General features: G+C 41.8%; 15 non-coding genes and 31 pseudogenes across 15 annotated transcripts; all 46 read left to right on the forward strand.

The window, feature by feature from the left end:
- The first annotated feature begins 53 nt into the window (after positions 1 to 53).
- Positions 54 to 172, forward strand: LOC139068342 (5S ribosomal RNA). The gene has a single exon (XR_011519941.1). It is a non-coding gene; the product is annotated as a 5S ribosomal RNA (ribosomal RNA).
- Positions 173 to 525: 353 nt separating this feature from the next.
- On the forward strand, positions 526 to 644 carry LOC139067510 (5S ribosomal RNA; annotated as a pseudogene).
- Positions 645 to 997: 353 nt separating this feature from the next.
- Positions 998 to 1,116, forward strand: LOC139068039 (5S ribosomal RNA; annotated as a pseudogene).
- A 355-nt stretch (positions 1,117 to 1,471) lies between these two features.
- On the forward strand, positions 1,472 to 1,590 carry LOC139067044 (5S ribosomal RNA; annotated as a pseudogene).
- Positions 1,591 to 1,943: 353 nt separating this feature from the next.
- LOC139068344 (5S ribosomal RNA) lies at positions 1,944 to 2,062 on the forward strand. The gene has a single exon (XR_011519943.1). It is a non-coding gene; the product is annotated as a 5S ribosomal RNA (ribosomal RNA).
- An 827-nt stretch (positions 2,063 to 2,889) lies between these two features.
- On the forward strand, positions 2,890 to 3,008 carry LOC139067730 (5S ribosomal RNA; annotated as a pseudogene).
- Positions 3,009 to 3,361: 353 nt separating this feature from the next.
- On the forward strand, positions 3,362 to 3,480 carry LOC139066795 (5S ribosomal RNA; annotated as a pseudogene).
- A 353-nt stretch (positions 3,481 to 3,833) lies between these two features.
- Positions 3,834 to 3,952, forward strand: LOC139067478 (5S ribosomal RNA; annotated as a pseudogene).
- A 355-nt stretch (positions 3,953 to 4,307) lies between these two features.
- LOC139066615 (5S ribosomal RNA) lies at positions 4,308 to 4,426 on the forward strand. Its single transcript, XR_011519518.1, has one exon. It is a non-coding gene; the product is annotated as a 5S ribosomal RNA (ribosomal RNA).
- A 353-nt stretch (positions 4,427 to 4,779) lies between these two features.
- On the forward strand, positions 4,780 to 4,898 carry LOC139067965 (5S ribosomal RNA; annotated as a pseudogene).
- Positions 4,899 to 5,251: 353 nt separating this feature from the next.
- LOC139067775 (5S ribosomal RNA) lies at positions 5,252 to 5,370 on the forward strand (annotated as a pseudogene).
- Positions 5,371 to 5,725: 355 nt separating this feature from the next.
- LOC139067476 (5S ribosomal RNA) lies at positions 5,726 to 5,844 on the forward strand (annotated as a pseudogene).
- A 353-nt stretch (positions 5,845 to 6,197) lies between these two features.
- LOC139066614 (5S ribosomal RNA) lies at positions 6,198 to 6,316 on the forward strand. Its single transcript, XR_011519517.1, has one exon. It is a non-coding gene; the product is annotated as a 5S ribosomal RNA (ribosomal RNA).
- Positions 6,317 to 6,669: 353 nt separating this feature from the next.
- LOC139068335 (5S ribosomal RNA) lies at positions 6,670 to 6,788 on the forward strand. Its single transcript, XR_011519934.1, has one exon. It is a non-coding gene; the product is annotated as a 5S ribosomal RNA (ribosomal RNA).
- Positions 6,789 to 7,143: 355 nt separating this feature from the next.
- LOC139066473 (5S ribosomal RNA) lies at positions 7,144 to 7,262 on the forward strand. Its single transcript, XR_011519373.1, has one exon. It is a non-coding gene; the product is annotated as a 5S ribosomal RNA (ribosomal RNA).
- A 353-nt stretch (positions 7,263 to 7,615) lies between these two features.
- LOC139068115 (5S ribosomal RNA) lies at positions 7,616 to 7,734 on the forward strand (annotated as a pseudogene).
- A 353-nt stretch (positions 7,735 to 8,087) lies between these two features.
- Positions 8,088 to 8,206, forward strand: LOC139067898 (5S ribosomal RNA; annotated as a pseudogene).
- A 355-nt stretch (positions 8,207 to 8,561) lies between these two features.
- Positions 8,562 to 8,680, forward strand: LOC139066420 (5S ribosomal RNA). The gene has a single exon (XR_011519317.1). It is a non-coding gene; the product is annotated as a 5S ribosomal RNA (ribosomal RNA).
- A 353-nt stretch (positions 8,681 to 9,033) lies between these two features.
- LOC139067019 (5S ribosomal RNA) lies at positions 9,034 to 9,152 on the forward strand (annotated as a pseudogene).
- Positions 9,153 to 9,507: 355 nt separating this feature from the next.
- On the forward strand, positions 9,508 to 9,626 carry LOC139066886 (5S ribosomal RNA; annotated as a pseudogene).
- Positions 9,627 to 9,979: 353 nt separating this feature from the next.
- On the forward strand, positions 9,980 to 10,098 carry LOC139067415 (5S ribosomal RNA; annotated as a pseudogene).
- Positions 10,099 to 10,453: 355 nt separating this feature from the next.
- LOC139066474 (5S ribosomal RNA) lies at positions 10,454 to 10,572 on the forward strand. Its single transcript, XR_011519374.1, has one exon. It is a non-coding gene; the product is annotated as a 5S ribosomal RNA (ribosomal RNA).
- Positions 10,573 to 10,924: 352 nt separating this feature from the next.
- Positions 10,925 to 11,043, forward strand: LOC139066732 (5S ribosomal RNA; annotated as a pseudogene).
- Positions 11,044 to 11,396: 353 nt separating this feature from the next.
- LOC139066669 (5S ribosomal RNA) lies at positions 11,397 to 11,515 on the forward strand. Its single transcript, XR_011519574.1, has one exon. It is a non-coding gene; the product is annotated as a 5S ribosomal RNA (ribosomal RNA).
- A 353-nt stretch (positions 11,516 to 11,868) lies between these two features.
- Positions 11,869 to 11,987, forward strand: LOC139066932 (5S ribosomal RNA; annotated as a pseudogene).
- A 355-nt stretch (positions 11,988 to 12,342) lies between these two features.
- Positions 12,343 to 12,461, forward strand: LOC139067407 (5S ribosomal RNA; annotated as a pseudogene).
- Positions 12,462 to 12,816: 355 nt separating this feature from the next.
- LOC139066790 (5S ribosomal RNA) lies at positions 12,817 to 12,935 on the forward strand (annotated as a pseudogene).
- A 353-nt stretch (positions 12,936 to 13,288) lies between these two features.
- LOC139066957 (5S ribosomal RNA) lies at positions 13,289 to 13,407 on the forward strand (annotated as a pseudogene).
- Positions 13,408 to 13,760: 353 nt separating this feature from the next.
- Positions 13,761 to 13,879, forward strand: LOC139067381 (5S ribosomal RNA; annotated as a pseudogene).
- A 355-nt stretch (positions 13,880 to 14,234) lies between these two features.
- On the forward strand, positions 14,235 to 14,353 carry LOC139067359 (5S ribosomal RNA; annotated as a pseudogene).
- A 353-nt stretch (positions 14,354 to 14,706) lies between these two features.
- Positions 14,707 to 14,825, forward strand: LOC139068401 (5S ribosomal RNA). The gene has a single exon (XR_011520000.1). It is a non-coding gene; the product is annotated as a 5S ribosomal RNA (ribosomal RNA).
- Positions 14,826 to 15,180: 355 nt separating this feature from the next.
- LOC139066475 (5S ribosomal RNA) lies at positions 15,181 to 15,299 on the forward strand. Its single transcript, XR_011519375.1, has one exon. It is a non-coding gene; the product is annotated as a 5S ribosomal RNA (ribosomal RNA).
- A 353-nt stretch (positions 15,300 to 15,652) lies between these two features.
- Positions 15,653 to 15,771, forward strand: LOC139068084 (5S ribosomal RNA; annotated as a pseudogene).
- A 356-nt stretch (positions 15,772 to 16,127) lies between these two features.
- LOC139066911 (5S ribosomal RNA) lies at positions 16,128 to 16,246 on the forward strand (annotated as a pseudogene).
- Positions 16,247 to 16,599: 353 nt separating this feature from the next.
- LOC139067886 (5S ribosomal RNA) lies at positions 16,600 to 16,718 on the forward strand (annotated as a pseudogene).
- Positions 16,719 to 17,073: 355 nt separating this feature from the next.
- LOC139066476 (5S ribosomal RNA) lies at positions 17,074 to 17,192 on the forward strand. Its single transcript, XR_011519376.1, has one exon. It is a non-coding gene; the product is annotated as a 5S ribosomal RNA (ribosomal RNA).
- Positions 17,193 to 17,545: 353 nt separating this feature from the next.
- On the forward strand, positions 17,546 to 17,664 carry LOC139066670 (5S ribosomal RNA). Its single transcript, XR_011519575.1, has one exon. It is a non-coding gene; the product is annotated as a 5S ribosomal RNA (ribosomal RNA).
- A 353-nt stretch (positions 17,665 to 18,017) lies between these two features.
- LOC139066933 (5S ribosomal RNA) lies at positions 18,018 to 18,136 on the forward strand (annotated as a pseudogene).
- A 355-nt stretch (positions 18,137 to 18,491) lies between these two features.
- Positions 18,492 to 18,610, forward strand: LOC139067414 (5S ribosomal RNA; annotated as a pseudogene).
- A 353-nt stretch (positions 18,611 to 18,963) lies between these two features.
- Positions 18,964 to 19,082, forward strand: LOC139066898 (5S ribosomal RNA; annotated as a pseudogene).
- A 355-nt stretch (positions 19,083 to 19,437) lies between these two features.
- On the forward strand, positions 19,438 to 19,556 carry LOC139067005 (5S ribosomal RNA; annotated as a pseudogene).
- Positions 19,557 to 19,908: 352 nt separating this feature from the next.
- LOC139067014 (5S ribosomal RNA) lies at positions 19,909 to 20,027 on the forward strand (annotated as a pseudogene).
- Positions 20,028 to 20,380: 353 nt separating this feature from the next.
- Positions 20,381 to 20,499, forward strand: LOC139066672 (5S ribosomal RNA). The gene has a single exon (XR_011519577.1). It is a non-coding gene; the product is annotated as a 5S ribosomal RNA (ribosomal RNA).
- A 353-nt stretch (positions 20,500 to 20,852) lies between these two features.
- Positions 20,853 to 20,971, forward strand: LOC139066935 (5S ribosomal RNA; annotated as a pseudogene).
- Positions 20,972 to 21,326: 355 nt separating this feature from the next.
- On the forward strand, positions 21,327 to 21,445 carry LOC139068366 (5S ribosomal RNA). Its single transcript, XR_011519965.1, has one exon. It is a non-coding gene; the product is annotated as a 5S ribosomal RNA (ribosomal RNA).
- A 355-nt stretch (positions 21,446 to 21,800) lies between these two features.
- On the forward strand, positions 21,801 to 21,919 carry LOC139066771 (5S ribosomal RNA; annotated as a pseudogene).
- Positions 21,920 to 21,941: the final 22 nt, after the last annotated feature.

The following is a 21,941-nucleotide window of genomic DNA, read 5'->3' on the forward strand; positions in this document are numbered from 1 at the left end:
ACTTTGACATATACACAAGGGATTTTTCAGAGATTTTTCAAGATGTGTCCTTTGCTTACGGCCATACCACCCTGAAAATGCCCGATCCCGTCTGATCTCGGAAGCAATCCAGGGTTGGGCCTGGTCAGTACCTGTATGGGAGACCTCTTGGGAATACCAGGTGCTGTAAGCTTTTTCACTAATTTGTTATAAAATACAGTTTTTTTCACTTCACCACATCTTTGAACAGCTTCGTCATTGAATAATTTTAAAGCCAGGTGTTTTACACGAACTGCACACACTTGTTGGTAATAAACCTCCTTTGATTTGTCCCTAGCAATAATGTCTCAGCGCTGGCATTTTAGAGACAAGAAATGGGGTGGGAGCCGATTGTTACTCGAAAAAAGAGCAACAGTGATGAAGACAACTGTTTAACTTAGCCTTTTACCTCCATATGCAAGAATCTAGTCTTTGCAGTGGGCGACACAATCATACTTTGACATATACACAAGTGATTTTTCCGAGATTTTTCAAGGTGTGTCATTCGCTTACGGCCATACCACCCTGAAAAAGCCCGATCCCGTCTGATCTCGGAAGCAATCCAGGGTTGGGCCTGGTCAGTACCTGTATGGGAGACCTCTTGGGATTACCAGGTGCTGTGAACTTTTTCACTAATTTGTTATAAAATACAGTTTTTTTCACTTCACCACATCTTTGAACAGCTTCGTCATTGAATAATTTTAAAGCCAGGTGTTCCCCACGAACTGCACACACTTGTTGGTAATAAACCTCCTTTGATTTGTCCCTAGCAACAATGTCTCAGTGCTGGCATTTTAGAGACAAGAAATGGGGTGGGAGCTGATTGTTACTCGAAAAAAGAGCAACAGTGATGAAGACAACTGTTTAACTTAGCCTTTTACCTCCATATGCAAGAATCTAGTCTTTGCAGTGGGCGACACAATCATACTTTGACATATACACAAGGGACTTTTCAGAGATTTTTCAAGGTGTGTCCTTCGCTTACGGCCATACCACCATGAAAAAGCCTGATCCCGTCTGATCTCGGAAGCAATCCAGGTTTGGGCCTGGTCAGTACCTGTATGGGAGACCTCTTGGGATTACCAGGTGCTGTAAACTTTTTCACTAATTTGTTATAAAATACAGTTTTTTTCACTTCACCACATATTTGAACAGCTTCGTCATTGAATAATTTTAAAGCCAGGTGTTCCACACGAACTGCACACACTTGTTGGTAATAAACCTCCTTTGATTTGTCCCTAGCAATAATGTCTCAGTGCTGGCATTTTAGAGACAAGAAATGGGGTGGGAGCCAATTGTTAGAGTCTAAAGAAGAGCAACAATGATGAAAACAACTGTTTAACTTAGCCTTTTACCTCTATATGCAAGAATCTAGTCTTTGCAGTGGGCGACACAATCATACCTTGACAAATACACAAGGGATTTTTCAGAGATTTTTCAAGGGTTTTCCTTCGCTTACAGCCATACCACCCTGAAAAAGCCCGATCCCCTCTGATCTCGGAATCAATCCAGGTTTGGGCCTGGTCAGTACCTGTATGGGAGACCTTTTGGGAATACCAGGTGCTGTAAGCTTTTTCACTAATTTGTTATAAAATACAGTTTTTTTCACTTCACCGCATCTTTGAACAGCTTCGTCATTGAATAATTTTAAAGCCAGGTGTTCCATACGAACTGCACACACTTGTTGGTAATAAACCTCCTTTGATTTGTCCCTAGCAATAATGTCTCAGTGCTGGCATTTTAGACACAAGAAATGGGGTGGGAGCCGATTGTTACTCGAAAAAAGAGCAACAGTGATGAAGACAACTGTTTAACTTAGCCTTTTACCTCCATATGCAAGAATCTAGTCTTTGCAGTGGGCGACACAATCATACTTTGACATATACACAAGGGATTTTTCAGAGATTTTTCAAGATGTGTCCTTCGCTTACGGCCATACCACCCTGAAAATGCCCGATCCCGTCTGATCTCGGAAGCAATCCAGGGTTGGGCCTGGTCAGTACCTGTATGGGAGACCTCTTGGGAATACCAGGTGCTGTAAGCTTTTTCACTAATTTGTTATAAAATACAGTTTTTTTCACTTCACCACATCTTTGAACAGCTTCGTCATTGAATAATTTTAAAGCCAGGTGTTTCACACGAACTGCACACACTTGTTGGTAATAAACCTCCTTTGATTTGTCCCTAGCAATAATGTCTCAGCGCTGGCATTTTAGAGACAAGAAATGGGGTGGGAGCCGATTGTTACTCGAAAAAAGAGCAACAGTGATGAAGACAACTGTTTAACTTAGCCTTTTACCTCCATATGCAAGAATCTAGTCTTTGCAGTGGGCGACACAATCATACTTTGACATATACACAAGGGACTTTTCAGAGATTTTTCAAGGTGTGTCCTTCGCTTACGGCCATACCACCATGAAAAAGCCTGATCCCGTCTGATCTCGGAAGCAATCCAGGTTTGGGCCTGGTCAGTACCTGTATGGGAGACCTCTTGGGGTTACCAGGTGCATTAAACTTTTTCACTAATTTGTTATAAAATAAAGTTTTTTTCACTTCACCACATCTTTGAACAGCTTCGTCATTGAATAATTTTAAAGCCAGGTGTTCCACACGAACTGCACACACTTGTTGGTAATAAACCTCCTTTGATTTGTCCCTAGCAATAATGTCTCAGTGCTGGCATTTTAGAGACAAGAAATGGGGTGGGAGCCAATTGTTAGAGTCTAAAGAAGAGCAACAATGATGAAGACAACTGTTTAACTTAGCCTTTTACCTCTATATGCAAGAATCTAGTCTTTGCAGTGGGCGACACAATCATACCTTGACAAATACACAAGGGATTTTTCAGAGATTTTTCAAGGGTTTTCCTTCGCATACAGCCATACCACCCTGAAAAACCCCGATCCCCTCTGATCTCGGAATCAATCCAGGTTTGGGCCTGTTCAGTACCTGTATGGGAGACCTTTTGGGAATACCAGGTGCTGTAAGCTTTTTCACTAATTTGTTATAAAATACAGTTTTTTTCACTTCACCGCATCTTTGAACAGCTTCGTCATTGAATAATTTTAAAGCCAGGTGTTCCACACGAACTGCACACACTTGTTGGTAATAAACTTCCTTTGATTTGTCCCTAGCAATAATGTCTCAGTGCTGGCATTTTAGAGACAAGAAATGGGGTGGGAGCCGATTGTTACTCGAAAAAAGAGCAACAGTGATGAAGACAACTGTTTAACTTAGCCTTTTACCTCTATGTGCAAGAATCTAGTCTTTGCAGTGGGCGACACAATCATACCTTGACAAATACACAAGGGATTTTTCAGAGATTTTTCAAGGTGTGTCATTCGCTTACGGCCATACCACCCTGAAAAAGCCCGATCCCGTCTGATCTCGGAAGCAATCCAGGGTTGGGCCTGGTCAGTACCTGTATGGGAGACCTCTTGGGAATACCAGGTGCAGTAAGCTTTTTCACTAATTTGTTATAAAATACAGTTTTTTTCACTTCACCACAGCTTTGAACAGCTTCGTCATTGAATAATTTTAAAGCCAGGTGTTCCACACGAACTGCACACACTTGTTGGTAATAAACCCTTCTTTGATTTGTCCCTAGCAATAATGTCTCAGTGCTGGCATTTTGAGACAAGAAATGGGGTGGGAGCCGATTGTTACTCGAAAAAAGAGCAACAGTGATGAAGACAACTGTTTAACTTAGCCTTTTACCTCCATATGCAAGAATCTAGTCTTTGCAGTGGGCGACACAATCATACTTTGACATATACACAAGGGATTTTTCAGAGATTTTTCAAGGTGTGTCATTCGCTTACCGCCATACCACCCTGAAAAAGCCCAATCCCGTCTGATCTCGGAAGCAATCCAGGGTTGGGCCTGGTCAGTACCTGTATGGGAGACCTCTTGGGAATACCAGGTGCTGTAAGCTTTTTCACTAATTTGTTATAAAATACAGTTTTTTTCACTTCACCACAGCTTTGAACAGCTTCGTCATTGAATAATTTTAAAGCCAGGTGTTCCACACGAACTGCACACACTTGTTGGTAATAAACCTCCTTTGATTTGTCCCTAGCAATAATGTCTCAGTGCTGGCATTTTAGAGACAAGAAATGGGGTGGGAGCCAATTGTTAGAGTCTAAAGAAGAGCAACAATGATGAAGACAACTGTTTAACTTAGCCTTTTACCTCTATATGCATGAATCTAGTCTTTGCAGTGGGCGACACAATCATACCTTGACAAATACACAAGGGATTTTTCAGAGATTTTTCAAGGTTTTTCCTTCGCTTACAGCCATACCACCTTGAAAAAGCCCGATCCCCTCTGATCTCGGAATCAATCCAGGGTTGGGCCTGGTCAGTACCTGTATGGGAGACCTCTTGGGAATACCAGGTGCTGTAAGCTTTTTCACTAATTTGTTATAAAATACAGTTTTTTTCACTTCACCACATCTTTGAACAGCTTTGTCATTGAATAATTTTAAAGCCAGGTGTTCCACACGAACTGCACACACTTGTTGGTAATAAACCTCCTTTGATTTGTCCCTGGCAACAATGTCTCAGTGCTGGCATTTTAGAGACAAGAAATGGGGTGGGAGCCGATTGTTACTCGAAAAAAGAGCAACAGTGATGAAGACAACTGTTTAACTTAGCCTTTTACCTCCATATGCAAGAATCTAGTCTTTGCAGTGGGCGACACAGTCATACTTTCACATATACTAAAGGGACTTTTCAGAGATTTTTCAAGGTGTGTCCTTCGCTTACGGCCATACCACCATGAAAAAGCCCGATCCCGTCTGATCTCGGAAGCAATCCAGGTTTGGGCCTGGTCAGTACCTGTATGGGAGACCTCTTGTGATTACCAGGTGCTGTAAGCTTTTTCACTAATAAGTTATAAAATACAGTTTTTTTCACTTCACCACATCTTTGAACAGCTTCGTCATTGAATAATTTTAAAGCCAGGTGTTCCACACGAACTGCACACACTTGTTGGTAATAAACCTCCTTTGATTTGTCCCTAGCAATAATGTCTCAGTGCTGGCATTTTAGAGACAAGAAATGGGGTGGGAGACGATTGTTACTCGGAAAAAGAGCAAAAGTGATGAAGACAACTGTTTAACTTAGCCTTTTACCTCTATGTGCAAGAATCTAGTCTTTGCAGTGGGCGACACAATCATACCTTGACAAATACACAAGGGATTTTTCAGAGATTTTTCAAGGTGTCTCATTCGCTTACGGCCATACCACCCTGAAAAAGCCCGATCCCGTCTGATCTCGGAAGCAGTCCAGGCTTGGGCCTGGTGAGTACCTGTATGGGAGACCTCTTGGGAATACCAGGTGCAGTAAGCTTTTTCACTAATTTGTTATAAAATACAGTTTTTTTCACTTCACCACAGCTTTGAACAGCTTCGTCATTGAATAATTTTAAAGCCAGGTGTTCCACACGAACTGCACACACTTGTTGGTAATAAACCTCCTTTGATTTGTCCCTAGCAATAATGTCTCAGTGCTGGCATTTTAGAGACAAGAAATGGGGTGGGAGCCAATTGTTAGAGTCTAAAGAAGAGCAACAATGATGAAGACAACTGTTTAACTTAGCCTTTTACCTCTATGTGCAAGAATCTAGTCTTTGCAGTGGGCGACACAATCATACCTTGACAAATACACAAGGGATTTTTCAGAGATTTTTCAAGGTTTTTCCTTCGCTTACAGCCATACGCCCCTGAAAAATCCCGATCCCCTCTGATCTCGGAATCAATCCAGGGTCTGGCCTGGTCAGTACCTGTATGGGAGACCTGTTGGGAATACCAGGTGCTGTAAGCTTTTTCACTAATTTGTTATAAAATACAGTTTTTTTCACTTCACCACATCGTTGAACAGCTTCGTCATTGAATAATTTTAAAGCCAGGTGTTCCACACGAACTGCACACACTTGTTGGTAATAAACCTCCTTTGATTTGCCCCTAGCAATAATGTCTCAGTGCTGGCATTTTAGAGACAAGAAATGGGGTGGGAGCCGATTGTTACTCGAAAAAAGAGCAACAGTGATGAAGACAACTGTTTAACTTAGCCTTTTACCTCTATATGCAAGAATCTAGTCTTTGCAGTGGGCGACACAATCATACTTTGACATATACACAAGGGATTTTTCAGAGATTTTTCAAGGTGTGTCATTCGCTTACGGCCATACCACCCTGAAAAAGCTCGATCCCGTCTGATCTCGGAAGCAATCCAGGGTTGGGCCTGGTCAGTACCTGTATGGGAGACCTCTTGGGAATACCAGGTGCTGTAAGCTTTTTCACTAATTTGTTATAAAATACATTTTTTTTCACTTCACCACAGCTTTGAACAGCTTCGTCATTGAATAATTTTAAAGCCAGGTGTTCCACACGAACTGCACACACTTGTTGGTAATAAACCTCCTTTGATTTGTCCCTAGCAATAATGTCTCAGTGCTGGCATTTTAGAGACAAGAAATGGGGTGGGAGCCGATTGTTACTCGAAAAAAGAGCAACAGTGATGAAGACAACTGTTTAACTTAGCCTTTTACCTCCATATGCAAGAATCTAGTCTTTGCAGTGGGCGACACAATCATACTTTGACATATACACAAGGGATTTTTCAGAGATTTTTCAAGGTGTGTCCTTCGCTTACGGCCATACCAGCCTGAAAACGCCCGATCCCGTCTGATCTCGGAAGCAATCCAGGTTTGGGCCTGGTCAGTACCTGTATGGGAGACCTCTTGGGAATACCAGGTGCTGTAAGCTTTTTCACTAATTTGTTATAAAATACAGTTTTTTTCACTTCACCACAGCTTTGCACAGCTTCGTCATTGAATAATTTTAAAGCCAGGTGTTCCACACGAACTGCACACACTTGTTGGTAATAAACCTCCTTTGATTTGTCCCTAGCAATAATGTCTCAGTGCTGGCATTTTAGAGACAAGAAATGGGGTGGGAGCCAATTGTTAGAGTCTAAAGAAGAGCAACAATGATGAAGACAAATGTTTAACTTAGCCTTTTACCTCTATGTGCAAGAATCTAGTCTTTGCAGTGGGCGACACAATCATACCTTGACAAATACACAAGGGATTTATCAGAGATTTTTCAAGGTTTTTCCTTCGCTTACAGCCATACCACCCTGAAAAAGCCCGATCCCCTCTGATCTCGGAATCAATCCAGGGTTGGGCCTGGTCAGTACCTGTATGGGAGACCTCTTGGGAATACCAGGTGCTGTAAGCTTTTTCACTAATTTGTTATAAAATACAGTTTTTTTCACTTCACCACATCTTTGAACAGCTTCGTCATTGAATAATTTTAAAGCCAGGTGTTCCACACGAACTGCACACACTTGTTGGTAATAAACCTCCTTTGATTTGTCCCTAGCAACAATGTCTCAGTGCTGGCATTTTAGAGACAAGAAATGGGGTGGGAGCCGATTGTTACTCGAAAAAAGAGCAACAGTGATGAAGACAACTGTTTAACTTAGCCTTTTACCTCCATATGCAAGAATCTAGTCTTTGCAGTGGGCGACACAATCATACTTTCACATATACTAAAGGGACTTTTCAGAGATTTTTCAAGGTGTGTCCTTCGCTTACGGCCATACCACCATGAAAAAGCCCGATCCCGTCTGATCTCGGAAGCAATCCAGGTTTGAGCCTGGTCAGTACCTGTATGGGAGACCTCTTGGGATTACCAGGTGATGTAAGCTTTTTCACTAATAAGTTATAAAATACAGTTTTTTTCACTTCACCACATCTTTGAACAGCTTCGTCATTGAATAATTTTAAAGCCAGGTGTTCCACACGAACTGCACACACTTGTTGGTAATAAACCTCCTTTGATTTGTCCCTAGCAATAATGTCTCAGTGCTGGCATTTTAGAGACAAGAAATGGGGTGGGAGACGATTGTTACTCGGAAAAAGAGCAAAAGTGATGAAGACAACTGTTTAACTTAGCCTTTTACCTCCATATGCAAGAATCTAGTCTTTGCAGTGGGCGACACAATCATACTTTGACATATACACAAGGGATTTTTCAGAGATTTTTCAAGGTGTTTTCTTCACTTACGGCCATACCACCCTGAAAAAGCCTGATCCAGTCTGATCTCGGAAGCAATCCAGGGTTGGGCCTGGTCAGTACCTGTATGGGAGACCTCTTGGGATTACCAGGTGCTGTAAGCTTTTTCACTAATTTGTTATAAAATACAGTTTTTTTCACTTCACCACAGCTTTGAACAGCTTCGTCATTGAATAATTTTAAAGCCAGGTGTTCCACACGAACTGCACACACTTGTTGGTAATAAACCTCCTTTGATTTGTCCCTAGCAATAATGTCTCAGTGCTGGCATTTTAGAGACAAGAAATGGGGTGGGAGCCAATTGTTAGAGTCTAAAGAAGAGCAACAATGATGAAGACAACTGTTTAACTTAGCCTTTTACCTCTATGTGCAAGAATCTAGTCTTTGCAGTGGGCGACACAATCATACCTTGACAAATACACAAGGGATTTTTCAGAGACTTTTCAAGGTTTTTCCTTCGCTTACAGCCATACCACCCTGAAAAAGCCCGATCCCCTCTGATCTCGGAATCAATCCAGGGTTGGGCCTGGTCAGTACCTGTATGGGAGACCTCTTGGGAATACCAGGTGCTGTAAGCCTTTTCACTAATTTGTTATAAAATACAGTTTTTTTCACTTCACCACAGCTTTGAACAGCTTCGTCATTGAATAATTTTAAAGCCAGGTGTTCCACACGAACTGCACACACTTGTTGGTAATAAACCTCCTTTGATTTGTCCCTAGCAATAATGTCTCAGTGCTGGCATTTTAGAGACAAGAAATGGGGTGGGAGCCGATTGTTACTCAAAAAAAGAGCAACAGTGATGAAGACAACTGTTTAACTTAGCCTTTTACCTCCATATGCAAGAATCTAGTCTTTGCAGTGGGCGACACAATCATACTTTGACATATACACAAGGGATTTTTCAGAGATTTTTCACGATGTGTCCTTCGCGTACGGCCATACCACCCTGAAAAAGCCTGATCCCGTCTGATCTCGGAAGCAATCCAGGGTTGGGCCTGGTCAGTACCTGTATGGGAGACCTCTTGGGAATACCAGGTGCTGTAAGCTTTTTCACTAATTTGTTATAAAATACAGTTTTTTTCACTTCACCACATCTTTGAACAGCTTCGTCATTGAATAATTTTAAAGCCAGGTGTTCCACACGAACTGCACACACTTGTTGGTAATAAACCTCCTTTTATTTGTCCCTAGCAATAATGTCTCAGTGCTGGCATTTTAGAGACAAGAAATGGGGTGGGAGCCAATTGTTAGAGTCTAAAGAAGAGCAACAATGATGAAGACAACTGTTTAACTTAGCCTTTTACCTCTATGTGCAAGAATCTAGTCTTTACAGTGGGCAACACAATCATACCTTGACAAATACACAAGGGATTTTTCAGAGATTTTTCAAGGTTTTTCCTTCGCTTACAGCCATACCACCCTGAAAAAGCCAGATCCCCTCTGATCTCGGAATCAATCCAGGGTTGGGCCTGGTCAGTACCTGTATGGGAGACCTCTTGGGAATACCAGGTGCTGTAAGCTTTTTCACTAATTTGTTATAAAATACAGTTTTTTTCACTTCACCACAGCTTTGATCAGCTTCGTCATTGAATAATTTTAAAGCCAGGTGTTCCACACGAACTGCACACACTTGTTGGTAATAAACCTCCTTTGATTTGTCCCTAGCAACAATGTCTCAGTGCTGGCATTTTAGAGACAAGAAATGGGGTGGGAGCCGATTGTTACTCGAAAAAAGAGCAACAGTGATGAAGACAACTGTTTAACTTAGCCTTTTACCTCCATATGCAAGAATCTAGTCTTTGCAGTGGGCGACACAATCATACCTTGACAAATACACAAGAGATTTTTCAGAGATTTTTCAAAGTTTTCCCTTTGCTTACGGCCATACCACCCTGAAAAAGCCAGATCCCGTTTGATTTCGGAAGCAATCCAGGGTTGGGCCTGGTGAGTACCTGTATGGGAGACCTCTTGGGAATACCAGGTGCTGTAAGCTTTTTCACTAATTTGTTATAAAATACAGTTTTTTTCACTTCACCACAGCTTTGAACAGCTTCGTCATTGAATAATTTTAAAGCCAGGTGTTCCACACGAACTGCACACACTTGTTGGTAATAAACCTCCTTTGATTTGTCCCTAGCAATAATGTCTCAGTGCTGGCATTTTAGAGACAAGAAATGGGGTGGGAGCCAATTGTTAGAGTCTAAAGAAGAGCAACAATGATGAAGACAACTGTTTAACTTAGCCTTTTACCTCTATGTGCAAGAATCTAGTCTTTGCAGTGGGTGACACAATCATACCTTGACAAATACACAAGGGATTTTTCAGAGATTTTTCAAGGTTTTTCCTTCGCTTACAGCCATACCACCCTGAAAAAGCCCGATCCCCTCTGATCTCGGAATCAATCCAGGGTTGGGCCTGGTCAGTACCTGTATGGGAGACCTCTTGGGAATACCAGGTGCTGTAAGCTTTTTCACTAATTTGTTATAAAATACAGTTTTTTCACTTCACCACATCTTTGAACAGCTTCGTCATTGAATAATTTTAAAGCCAGGTGTTCCACACGAACGGCACACACTTGTTGGTAATAAACCTCCTTTGATTTGTCCCTAGCAATAATGTCTCAGTGCTGGCATTTTAGAGACAAGAAATGGGGTGGGAGCCGATTGTTACTCGAAAAAAGAGCAACAGTGATGAAGACAACTGTTTAACTTAGCCTTTTACCTCCATATGCAAGAATCTAGTCTTTGCAGTGGGCGACACAATCATACTTTGACATATACACAAGGGATTTTTCAGAGATTTTTCAAGGTGTGTTTTTTGCTTACGGCCATACCACCCAGAAAAAGCCCGATCCCGTCTGATCTCGGAAGCAATCCAGGGTTGGGCCTGGTCAGTACCTGTATGGGAGACCTCTTGGGAATACCAGGTGCTGTAAGCTTTTTCACTAATTTGTTATAAAATACAGTTTTTTTCACTTCACCACATGTTTGAACAGCTTCGTCATGGAATAATTTTAAAGCCAGGTGTTCCACACGAACTGCACACACTTGTTGGTAATAAACCTCCTTTGATTTGTCCCTAGCAATAATGTCTCAGTGCTGGCATTTTAGAGACAAGAAATGGGGTGGGAGCCGATTGGTACTCGAAAAAAGAGCAACAGTGATGAAGGCAACTGTTTAACTTAGCCTTTTACCTCCATATGCAAGAATCTAGTCTTTGCAGTGGGCGACACAATCATACTTTGACATATACACAAGGGATGTTTCAGAGATTTTTCAAGGTGTGTCATTCGCTTACGGCCATACCACCCTGAAAAAGCCCGATCACGTCTGATCTCGGAAGCAATCCAGGGTTGGGCCTGGTCAGTACCTGTATGGGAGACCTCTTGGGAATACCAGGTGCTGTAAGCTTTTTCACTAATTTGTTATAAAATACAGTTTTTTTCACTTCACCACAGCTTTGAACAGCTTCGTCATTGAATAATTTTAAAGCCAGGTGTTCCACACGAACTGCACACACTTGTTGGTAATAAACCTCCTTTGATTTGTCCCTAGCAATAATGTCTCAGTGCTGGCATTTTAGAGACAAGAAATGGGGTGGGAGCGGATTGTTACTCGAAAAAAGAGCAACAGTGATGAAGACAACTGTTTAACTTAGCCTTTTACCTCCATATGCAAGAATCTAGTCTTTGCAGTGGGCGACACAATCATACTTTGACATATACACAAGGGATTTTTCAGAGATTTTTCAAGGTGTGTCATTCGCTTACGGCCATACCACACTGAAAAAGCCCGATCCCGTCTGATCTCGGAAGCAATCCAGGGTTGGGCCTGGTCAGTACCTGTATGGGAGACCTCTTGGGAGTACCAGGTGCTGTAAGCTTTTTCACTAATTTGTTATAAAATACAGTATTTTTCACTTCACCACAGCTTTGAACAGCTTCGTCATTGAATAATTTTAAAGCCAGGTGTTCCACACGAACTGCACACACTTGTTGGTAATAAACCTCCTTTGATTTGTCCCTAGCAATAATGTCTCAGTGCTGGCATTTTAGAGACAAGAAATGGGGTGGGAGCCAATTGTTAGAGTCTAAAGAAGAGCAACAATGATGAAGACACCTGTTTAACTTAGCCTTTTACCTCTATATGCAAGAATCTAGTCTTTGCAGTGGGCGACGCAATCATACCTTGACAAATACACAAGGGATTTTTCAGAGATTTTTCAAGGTTTTTCCTTCGCTTACAGCCATACCACCCTGAAAAAGCCCGATCCCCTCTGATCGTGGAATCAATCCAGGGTTGGGCCTGGTCAGTACCTGTATGGGAGACCTCTTGGGAATACCAGGTGCTGTAAGCTTTTTCACTAATTTGTTATAAAATACAGTTTTTTTCACTTCACCACAGCTTTGAACAGCTTCGTCATTGAATAATTTTAAAGCCAGGTGTTCCACACAAACTGCACACACTTGTTGGAAATAAACCTCCTTTGATTTGTCCCTAGCAATAATGTCTCAGTGCTGGCATTTTAGAGACAAGAAAATGGGTGGGAGCCAAATGTTAGAGTCTAAAGAAGAGAGACAATGATGAAGACAACTGTTTAACTTAGCCTTTTACCTCTATGTGCAAGAATCTAGTCTTTGCAGTGGGCGACACAATCATACCTTGACAAATACACAAGGGATTTTTCAGAGATTTTTCAAGGTTTTTCCTTCGCCTACAGCCATACCACCCTGAAAAAGCCCGATCCCCTCTGATCTCGGAATCAATCCAGGGTTGGGCCTGGTCAGTACCTGTATGGGAGACCTCTTGGGAATACCAGGTGCTGTAAGCTTTTTCACTAATTTGTTATAAAATACAGTTTTTTTCACTTCACCACATCTTTGAACAGCTTCGTCATTGAATAATTTTAAAGCCAGGTGTTCCACACGAACAGCACACACTTGTTGGTAATAAACCTCCTTTGATTTGTCCCTAGCAATAATGTCTCAGTGCTGGCATTTTAGAGACAAGAAATGGGGTGGGAGCCGATTGTTACTCGAAAAAAGAGCAACAGTGATGAAGACAACTGTTTAACTTAGCCTTTTACCTCCATATGCAAGAATCTAGTCTTTGCAGTGGGCGACACAATCATACTTTGACATATACACAAGGGATGTTTCAGAGATTTTTCAAGGTGTGTCATTCGCTTACGGCCATACCACCCTGAAAAAGCCCGATCCCCTCTGATCTTGGAAGCAATCCAGGGTTGGGCCTGGTCAGTACCTGTATGGGAGACCTCTTGGGAATACCAGGTGCTGTAAGCTTTTTCACTAATTTGTTATAAAATACAGTTTTTTTCACTTCACCACAGCTTTGAACAGCTTCGTCATTGAATAATTTTAAAGCCAGGTGTTCCACACGAACTGCACACACTTGTTGGTAATAAACCTCCTTTGATTTGTCCCTAGCAATAATGTCTCAGTGCTGGCATTTTAGAGACAAGAAATGGGGAGGGAGCCGATTGTTACTCGAAAAAAGAGCAACAGTGATGAAGACAACTGTTTAACTTAGCCTTTTACCTCCATATGCAAGAATCTAGTCTTTGCAGTGGGCGACACAATCATACTTTGACATATACACAAGGGATTTTTCAGAGGTTTTTCAAGGTGTGTCCTTCGCTTACGGCCATACCACTCTGAAAAAGCCCGATCCCGTCTGATCTTGGAAGCAATCCATGGTTGGGCCTGGTCAGTACCTGTATGGGAGACCTCTTGGGAATACCAGGTGCTGTAAGCTTTTTCACTAATTTGTTATAAAATACAGTTTTTTTCACTTCACCACATCTTTGAACAGCTTCGTCATTGAATAATTTTGAAGCCAGCTGTTCCACACGAACTGCACACACTTGTTGGTAATAAACCTCCTTTTATTTGTCCCTAGCAATAATGTCTCAGTGCTGGCATTTTAGAGACAAGAAATGGGGTGGGAGCCAATTGTTAGAGTCTAAAGAAGAGCAACAATGATGAAGACAACTGTTTAACTTAGCCTTTTACCTCTATATGCAAGAATCTAGTCTTTGCAGTGGGCGACACAATCATACCTTGACAAATACACAAGGGATTTTCCAGAGATGTTTCAAGGTTTTTCCTTCGCTTACAGCCATACCACCCTGAAAAAGCCCGATCCTCTCTGATCTCGGAATCAATCCAGGGTTGGGCCAGGTCAGTAACTGTATGGGAGACCTCTTGGGAATACCAGGTGCTGTAAGCTTTTTCACTAATTTGTTATAAAATACAGTTTTTTTCACTTCACCACATCTTTGAACAGCTTCGTCATTGAATAATTTTAAAGCCAGGTGTTCCACACGAACTGCACACACTTGTTGGTAATAAACCTCCTTTGATTTGTCCCTAGCAATAATGTCTCAGTGCTGGCATTTTAGAGACAAGAAATGGGGTGGGAGCCGATTGTTACTCGAAAAAAAAGCAACAGTGATGAAGACAACTGTTTAACTTAGCCTTTTACCTCCATTTGCAAGAATCTAGTCTTTGCAGTGGGCGACACAATCATACTTTGACATATACACAAGGGATTTTTCAGAGATTTTTCAAGGTGTGTCTTTCGCTTACGGCCATACCACCCTGAAAAAGCCCGATCCCGTCTGATCTCGGAAGCAATCCAGGGTTGGGCCTGGTCAGTACCTGTATGGGAGACCTCTTGGGAATACCAGGTGCTGTAAGCTTTTTCACTAATTTGTTATAAAATACAGTTTTTTTCACTTCACCACATCTTTGAACAGGTTCGTCATTGAATAATTTTAAAGCCAGGTGTTCCACACGAACTGCACACACTTGTTGGTAATAAACCTCCTTTGATTTTTCCCTAGCAATAATGTCTCAGTGCTGGCATTTTAGAGACAAGAAATGGGGTGGGAGCCAATTGTTAGAGTCTAAAGAAGAGCAACAATGATGAAGACAACTGTTTAACTTAGCCTTTTACCTCTATGTGCAAGAATCTAGTCTTTGCAGTGGGCGACACAATCATACCTTGACAAATACACAAGGGATTTTTCAGAGATTTTTCAAGGTTTTTCCTTCGCTTACAGCCATACCACCCTGAAAAAGCCCGATCCCCTCTGATCTCGGAATCAATCCAGGGTTGGGCCTGGTCAGTACCTGTATGGGAGACCTCTTGGGAATACCAGGTGCTGTAAGCTTTTTCACTAATTTGTTATAAAATACAGTTTTTTTCACTTCACCACATCTTTGAACAGCTTCGTCATTGAATAATTTTAAAGCCAGGTGTTCCACACGAACTGCACACACTTGTTGGTAATAAACCTCCTTTGATTTGTCCCTAGCAATAATGTCTCAGTGCTGGCATTTTAGAGACAAGAAATGGGGTGGGAGCCGATTGTTACTCGAAAAAAGAGCAACAGTGATGAAGACAACTGTTTAACTTAGCCTTTTACCTCCATATGCAAGAATCTAGTCTTTGCAGTGGGCGACACAATCATACTTTGACATATACACAAGGGATTTTTCAGAGATTTTTCAAGGTGTGTCTTTCGCTTACGGCCAAACCACCCTGAAAAACCCCTATCCCGTCTGATCTCGGAAGCAATCCAGTGTTGGGGCTGGTCAGTACCTGTATGGGAGACCTCTTGGGAATACCAGGTGCTGTAAGCTTTTTCACTAATTTGTTATAAAATACAGTTTTTTTTTTCACTTCACCACATCTTTGAACAGCTTCGTCATTGAATAATTTTAAAGCCAGGTGTTCCACACGAACTGCACACACTTGTTGGTAATAAACCTCCTTTGATTTGTCCATAGCAATAATGTCTCAGTGCTGGCATTTTAGAGACAAGAAATGGGGTGGGAGCCGATTCTTACTCGAAAAAAGAGCAACAGTGATGAAGACAACTGTTTAACTTAGCCTTTTACCTCCATATGCAAGAATCTAGTCTTTGCAGTGGGCGACACAATCATACTTTGACATATACACAAGGGATTTTTCAGAGATTTTTCAAGGTGTGTCCTTCGTTTACGGCCATACCACCCTGAAAAAGCCCGATCCCGTCTGATCTCGGAAGCAATCCAGGGTTGGGCCTGGTCAGTACCTGTATGGGAGACCTCTTGGGAATACCAGGTGCTATAAGCTTTTTCACTAATTTGTTATAAAATACAGTTTTTTTTACTTCACCACATCTTTGAACAGCTCCGTCATTGAATAATTTTAAAGCCAGGTGTTCCACACGAACTGCACACACTTGTTGGTAATAAACCTCCTTTCAATTGTCCCTAGCAATAATGTCTCAGTGCTGGCATTTTAGAGACAAGAAATGGGGTGGGAGCCGATTGTTACTCGAAAAAAGAGCAACAGTGATGAAGACAACTGTTTAACTTAGCCTTTTACCTCCATATGCAAGAATCTAGTCTTTGCAGTGGGCGACACAATCATACTTTGACATATACACAAGGGATTTTTCAGAGATTTTTCAAGGTGTGTCCTTTGCTTACGGCCATACCACACTGAAAAAGCCCGATCCCGTCTGATCTTGGAAGCAATCCTGGGTTGGGCCTGGTGAGTTCCTGTATGGGAGACCTCTTGGGAATACCAGGTGCTGTAAGCTTTTTCACTAATTTGTTATAAAATACAGTTTTTTTCACTTCACCACAGCTTTGAACAGCTTCGTCATTGAATAATTTTAAAGCCAGGTGTTCCACACGAACTGCACACACTTGTTGGTAATAAACCTCCTTTGATTTGTCCCTAGCAATAATGCCTCAGTGCTGGCATTTTAGAGACAAGAAATGGGGTGGGAGCCAATTGTTAGAGTCTAAAGAAGAGCAACAATGATGAAGACAACTGTTTAACTTAGCCTTTTACCTCTATGTGCAAGAATCTAGTCTTTGCAGTGGGCGACACAATCATACCTTGACAAATACACAAGGGATTTTTCAGAGATTTTTCAAGGTTTTTCCTTCGCTTACAGCCATACCACCCTGAAAAAGCCCGATCCCCTCTGATCTCGGAATCAATCCAGGGTTGGGCCTGGTCAGTACCTGTATGGGAGACCTCTTGGGAATACCAGGTGCTGTAAGCTTTTTCACTAATTTGTTATAAAATACAGTTTTTTTCACTTCACCACATCTTTGAACAGCTTCGTCATGGAATAATTTTAAAGCCAGGTGTTCCACACGAACTGCACACACTTGTTGGTAATAAACCTCCTTTGATTTGTCCCTAGCAATAATGTCTCAGTGCTGGCATTTTAGAGACAAGAAATGGGGTGGGAGCCGATTGGTACTCGAAAAAAGAGCAACAGTGATGAAGGCAACTGTTTAACTTAGCCTTTTACCTCCATATGCAAGAATCTAGTCTTTGCAGTGGGCGACACAATCATACTTTGACATATATACAAGGGATGTTTCAGAGATTTTTCAAGGTGTGTCATTCGCTTACGGCCATACCACCCTGAAAAAGCCCGATCACGTCTGATCTCGGAAGCAATCCAGGGTTGGGCCTGGTCAGTACCTGTATGGGAGACCTCTTGGGAATACCAGGTGCTGTAAGCTTTTTCACTAATTTGTTATAAAATACAGTTTTTTTCACTTCACCACAGCTTTGAACAGCTTCGTCATTGAATAATTTTAAAGCCAGGTGTTCCACACGAACTGCACACACTTGTTGGTAATAAACCTCCTTTGATTTGTCCCTAGCAATAATGTCTCAGTGCTGGCATTTTAGAGACAAGAAATGGGGTGGGAGCCGATTGTTACTCGAAAAAAGAGCAACAGTGATGAAGACAACTGTTTAACTTAGCCTTTTACCTCCATATGCAAGAATCTAGTCTTTGCAGTGGGCGACACAATCATACTTTGACATATACACAAGGGATTTTTCAGAGATTTTTCAAGGTGTGTCATTCGCTTACGGCCATACCACACTGAAAAAGCCCGATCCCGTCTGATCTCGGAAGCAATCCAGGGTTGGGCCTGGTCAGTACCTGTATGGGAGACCTCTTGGGAGTACCAGGTGCTGTAAGCTTTTTCACTAATTTGTTATAAAATACAGTATTTTTCACTTCACCACAGCTTTGAACAGCTTCGTCATTGAATAATTTTAAAGCCAGGTGTTCCACACGAACTGCACACACTTGTTGGTAATAAACCTCCTTTGATTTGTCCCTAGCAATAATGTCTCAGTGCTGGCATTTTAGAGACAAGAAATGGGGTGGGAGCCAATTGTTAGAGTCTAAAGAAGAGCAACAATGATGAAGACAACTGTTTAACTTAGCCTTTTACCTCTATATGCAAGAATCTAGTCTTTGCAGTGGGCGACACAATCATACCTTGACAAATACACAAGGGATTTTTCAGAGATTTTTCAAGGTTTTTCCTTCGCTTACAGCCATACCACCCTGAAAAAGCCAGATCCCCTCTGATCTCGGAATCAATCCAGGGTTGGGCCTGGTCAGTGCCTGTATGGGAGACCTCTTGGGAATACCAGGTGCTGTAAGCTTTTTCACTAATTTGTTATAAAATACAGTTTTTTTCACTTCACCACAGCTTTGATCAGCTTCGTCATTGAATAATTTTAAAGCCAGGTGTTCCACACGAACTGCACACACTTGTTGGTAATAAACCTCCTTTGATTTGTCCCTAGCAACAATGTCTCAGTGCTGGCATTTTAGAGACAAGAAATGGGGTGGGAGCCGATTGTTACTCGAAAAAAGAGCAACAGTGATGAAGACAACTGTTTAACTTAGCCTTTTACTTCTATATGCAAGAATCTAGTCTTTGCAGTGGGCGACACAATCATACCTTGACAAATACACAAGGGATTTTTCAGAGATTTTTCAAAGTTTTTCCTTGGCTTACGGCCATACCACCCTGAAAAAGCCCGATCCCGTTTGATTTCGGAAGCAATCCAGGGTTGGGCCTGGTGAGTACCTGTATGGGAGACCTCTTGGGAATACCAGGTGCTGTAAGCTTTTTCACTAATTTGTTATAAAATACAGTTTTTTTCACTTCACCACAGCTTTGAACAGCTTCGTCATTGAATAATTTTAAAGCCAGGTGTTCCACACGAACTGCACACACTTGTTGGTAATAAACCTCCTTTGATTTGTCCCTAGCAATAATGTCTCAGTGCTGGCATTTTAGAGACAAGAAATGGGGTGGGAGCCAATTGTTAGAGTCTAAAGAAGAGCAACAATGATGAAGACAACTGTTTAACTTAGCCTTTTACCTCTATGTGCAAGAATCTAGTCTTTGCAGTGGGCGACACAATCATACCTTGACAAATACACAAGGGATTTTTCAGAGATTTTTCAAGGTTTTTCCTTCGCTTACAGCCATACCACCCTGAAAAAGCCTGATCCCTTCTGATCTCGGAATCAATCCAGGGTTGGGCCTGGTCAGTACCTGTATGGGAGACCTCTTGGGAATAGCAGGTGCTGTAAGCTTTTTCACTAATTTGTTATAAAATACAGTTTTTTCACTTCACCACATCTTTGAACAGCTTCGTCATTGAATAATTTTAAAGCCAGGTGTTCCACACGAACGGCACACACTTGTTGGTAATAAACCTCCTTTGATTTGTCCCTAGCAATAATGTCTCAGTGCTGGCATTTTAGAGACAAGAAATGGGGTGGGAGCCGATTGTTACTCGAAAAAAGAGCAACAGTGATGAAGACAACTGTTTAACTTAGCCTTTTACCTCCATATGCAAGAATCTAGTCTTTGCAGTGGGCGACACAATCATACTTTGACATATACACAAGGGATTTTTCAGAGATTTTTCAAGGTGTGTTTTTTGCTTACGGCCATACCACCCTGAAAAAGCCCGATCCCGTCTGATCTCGGAAGCAATCCAGGGTTGGGCCTGGTCAGTACCTGTATTGGAGACCTCTTGGGAATACCAGGTGCTGTAAGCTTTTTCACTAATTTGTTATAAAATACAGTTTTTTTCACTTCACCACATCTTTGAACAGCTTCGTCATGGAATAATTTTAAAGCCAGGTGTTCCACACGAACTGCACACACTTGTTGGTAATAAACCTCCTTTGATTTGTCCCTAGCAATAATGTCTCAGTGCTGGCATTTTAGAGACAAGAAATGGGGTGGGAGCCGATTGGTACTCGAAAAAAGAGCAACAGTGATGAAGGCAACTGTTTAACTTAGCCTTTTACCTCCATATGCAAGAATCTAGTCTTTGCAGTGGGCGACACAATCATACTTTGACATATATACAAGGGATGTTTCAGAGATTTTTCAAGGTGTGTCATTCGCTTACGGCCATACCACCCTGAAAAAGCCCGATCACGTCTGATCTCGGAAGCAATCCAGGGTTGGGCCTGGTCAGTACCTGTATGGGAGACCTCTTGGGAATACCAGGTGCTGTAAGCTTTTTCACTATTTTTTTATAAAATACAGTTTTTTTCACTTCACCACAGCTTTGAACAGCTTCGTCATTGAATAATTTTAAAGCCAGGTGTTCCACACGAACTGCACACACTTGTTGGTAATAAACCTCCTTTGATTTGTCCCTAGCAATAATGTCTCAGTGCTGGCATTTTAGAGACAAGAAATGGGGTGGGAGCCGATTGTTACTCGAAAAAAGAGCAACAGTGATGAAGACAACTGTTTAACTTAGCCTTTTACCTCCATATGCAAGAATCTAGTCTTTGCAGTGGGCGACACAATCATACTTTGACATATACACAAGGGATTTTTCAGAGATTTTTCAAGGTGTGTCATTCGCTTACGGCCATACCACACTGAAAAAGCCCGATCCCGTCTGATCTCGGAAGCAATCCAGGGTTGGGCCTGGTCAGTACCTGTATGGGAGACCTCTTGGGAGTACCAGGTGCTGTAAGCTTTTTCACTAATTTGTTATAAAATACAGTATTTTTCACTTCACCACAGCTTTGAACAGCTTCGTCATTGAATAATTTTAAAGCCAGGTGTTCCACACGAACTGCACACACTTGTTGGTAATAAACCTCCTTTGATTTGTCCCTAGCAATAATGTCTCAGTGCTGGCATTTTAGAGACAAGAAATGGGGTGGGAGCCAATTGTTAGAGTCTAAAGAAGAGCAACAATGATGAAGACAACTGTTTAACTTAGCCTTTTACCTCTATATGCAAGAATCTAGTCTTTGCAGTGGGCGACACAATCATACCTTGACAAATACACAAGGGATTTTTCAGAGATTTTTCAAGGTTTTTCCTTCGCTTACAGCCATACCACCCTGAAAAAGCCTGATCCCATCTGATCTCGGAATCAATCCAGGGTTGGGCCTGGTCAGTACCTGTATGGGAGACCTCTTGGGAATACCAGGTGCTGTAAGCTTTTTCACTAATTTGTTATAAAATACAGTTTTTTTCACTTCACCACATCTTTGAACAGCTTCGTCATTGAATAATTTTAAAGCCAGGTGTTCCACACGAACTGCACACACTTGTTGGTAATAAACCTCCTTTGATTTGTCCCTAGCAATAATGTCTCAGTGCTGGCATTTTAGAGACAAGAAATGGGGTGGGAGCCAATTGTTAGAGTCTAAAGAAGAGCAACAATGATGAAGACAACTGTTTAACTTAGCCTTTTTCCTCTATATGCAAGAATCTAGTCTTTGCAGTGGGCGACGCAATCATACCTTGACAAATACACAAGGGATTTTTCAGAGATTTTTCAAGGTTTTTCCTTCGCTTACAGCCATACCACCCTGAAAAAGCCCGATCCCCTCTGATCTTGGAATCAATCCAGGGTTGGGCCTGGTCAGTACCTGTATGGGAGACCTCTTGGGAATACCAGGTGCTGTAAGCTTTTTCACTAATTTGTTATAAAA

This window comes from Nothobranchius furzeri, chromosome 2 (assembly GCF_043380555.1).
Source record: "Nothobranchius furzeri strain GRZ-AD chromosome 2, NfurGRZ-RIMD1, whole genome shotgun sequence".
NCBI lineage: Eukaryota > Metazoa > Chordata > Actinopteri > Cyprinodontiformes > Nothobranchiidae > Nothobranchius > Nothobranchius furzeri.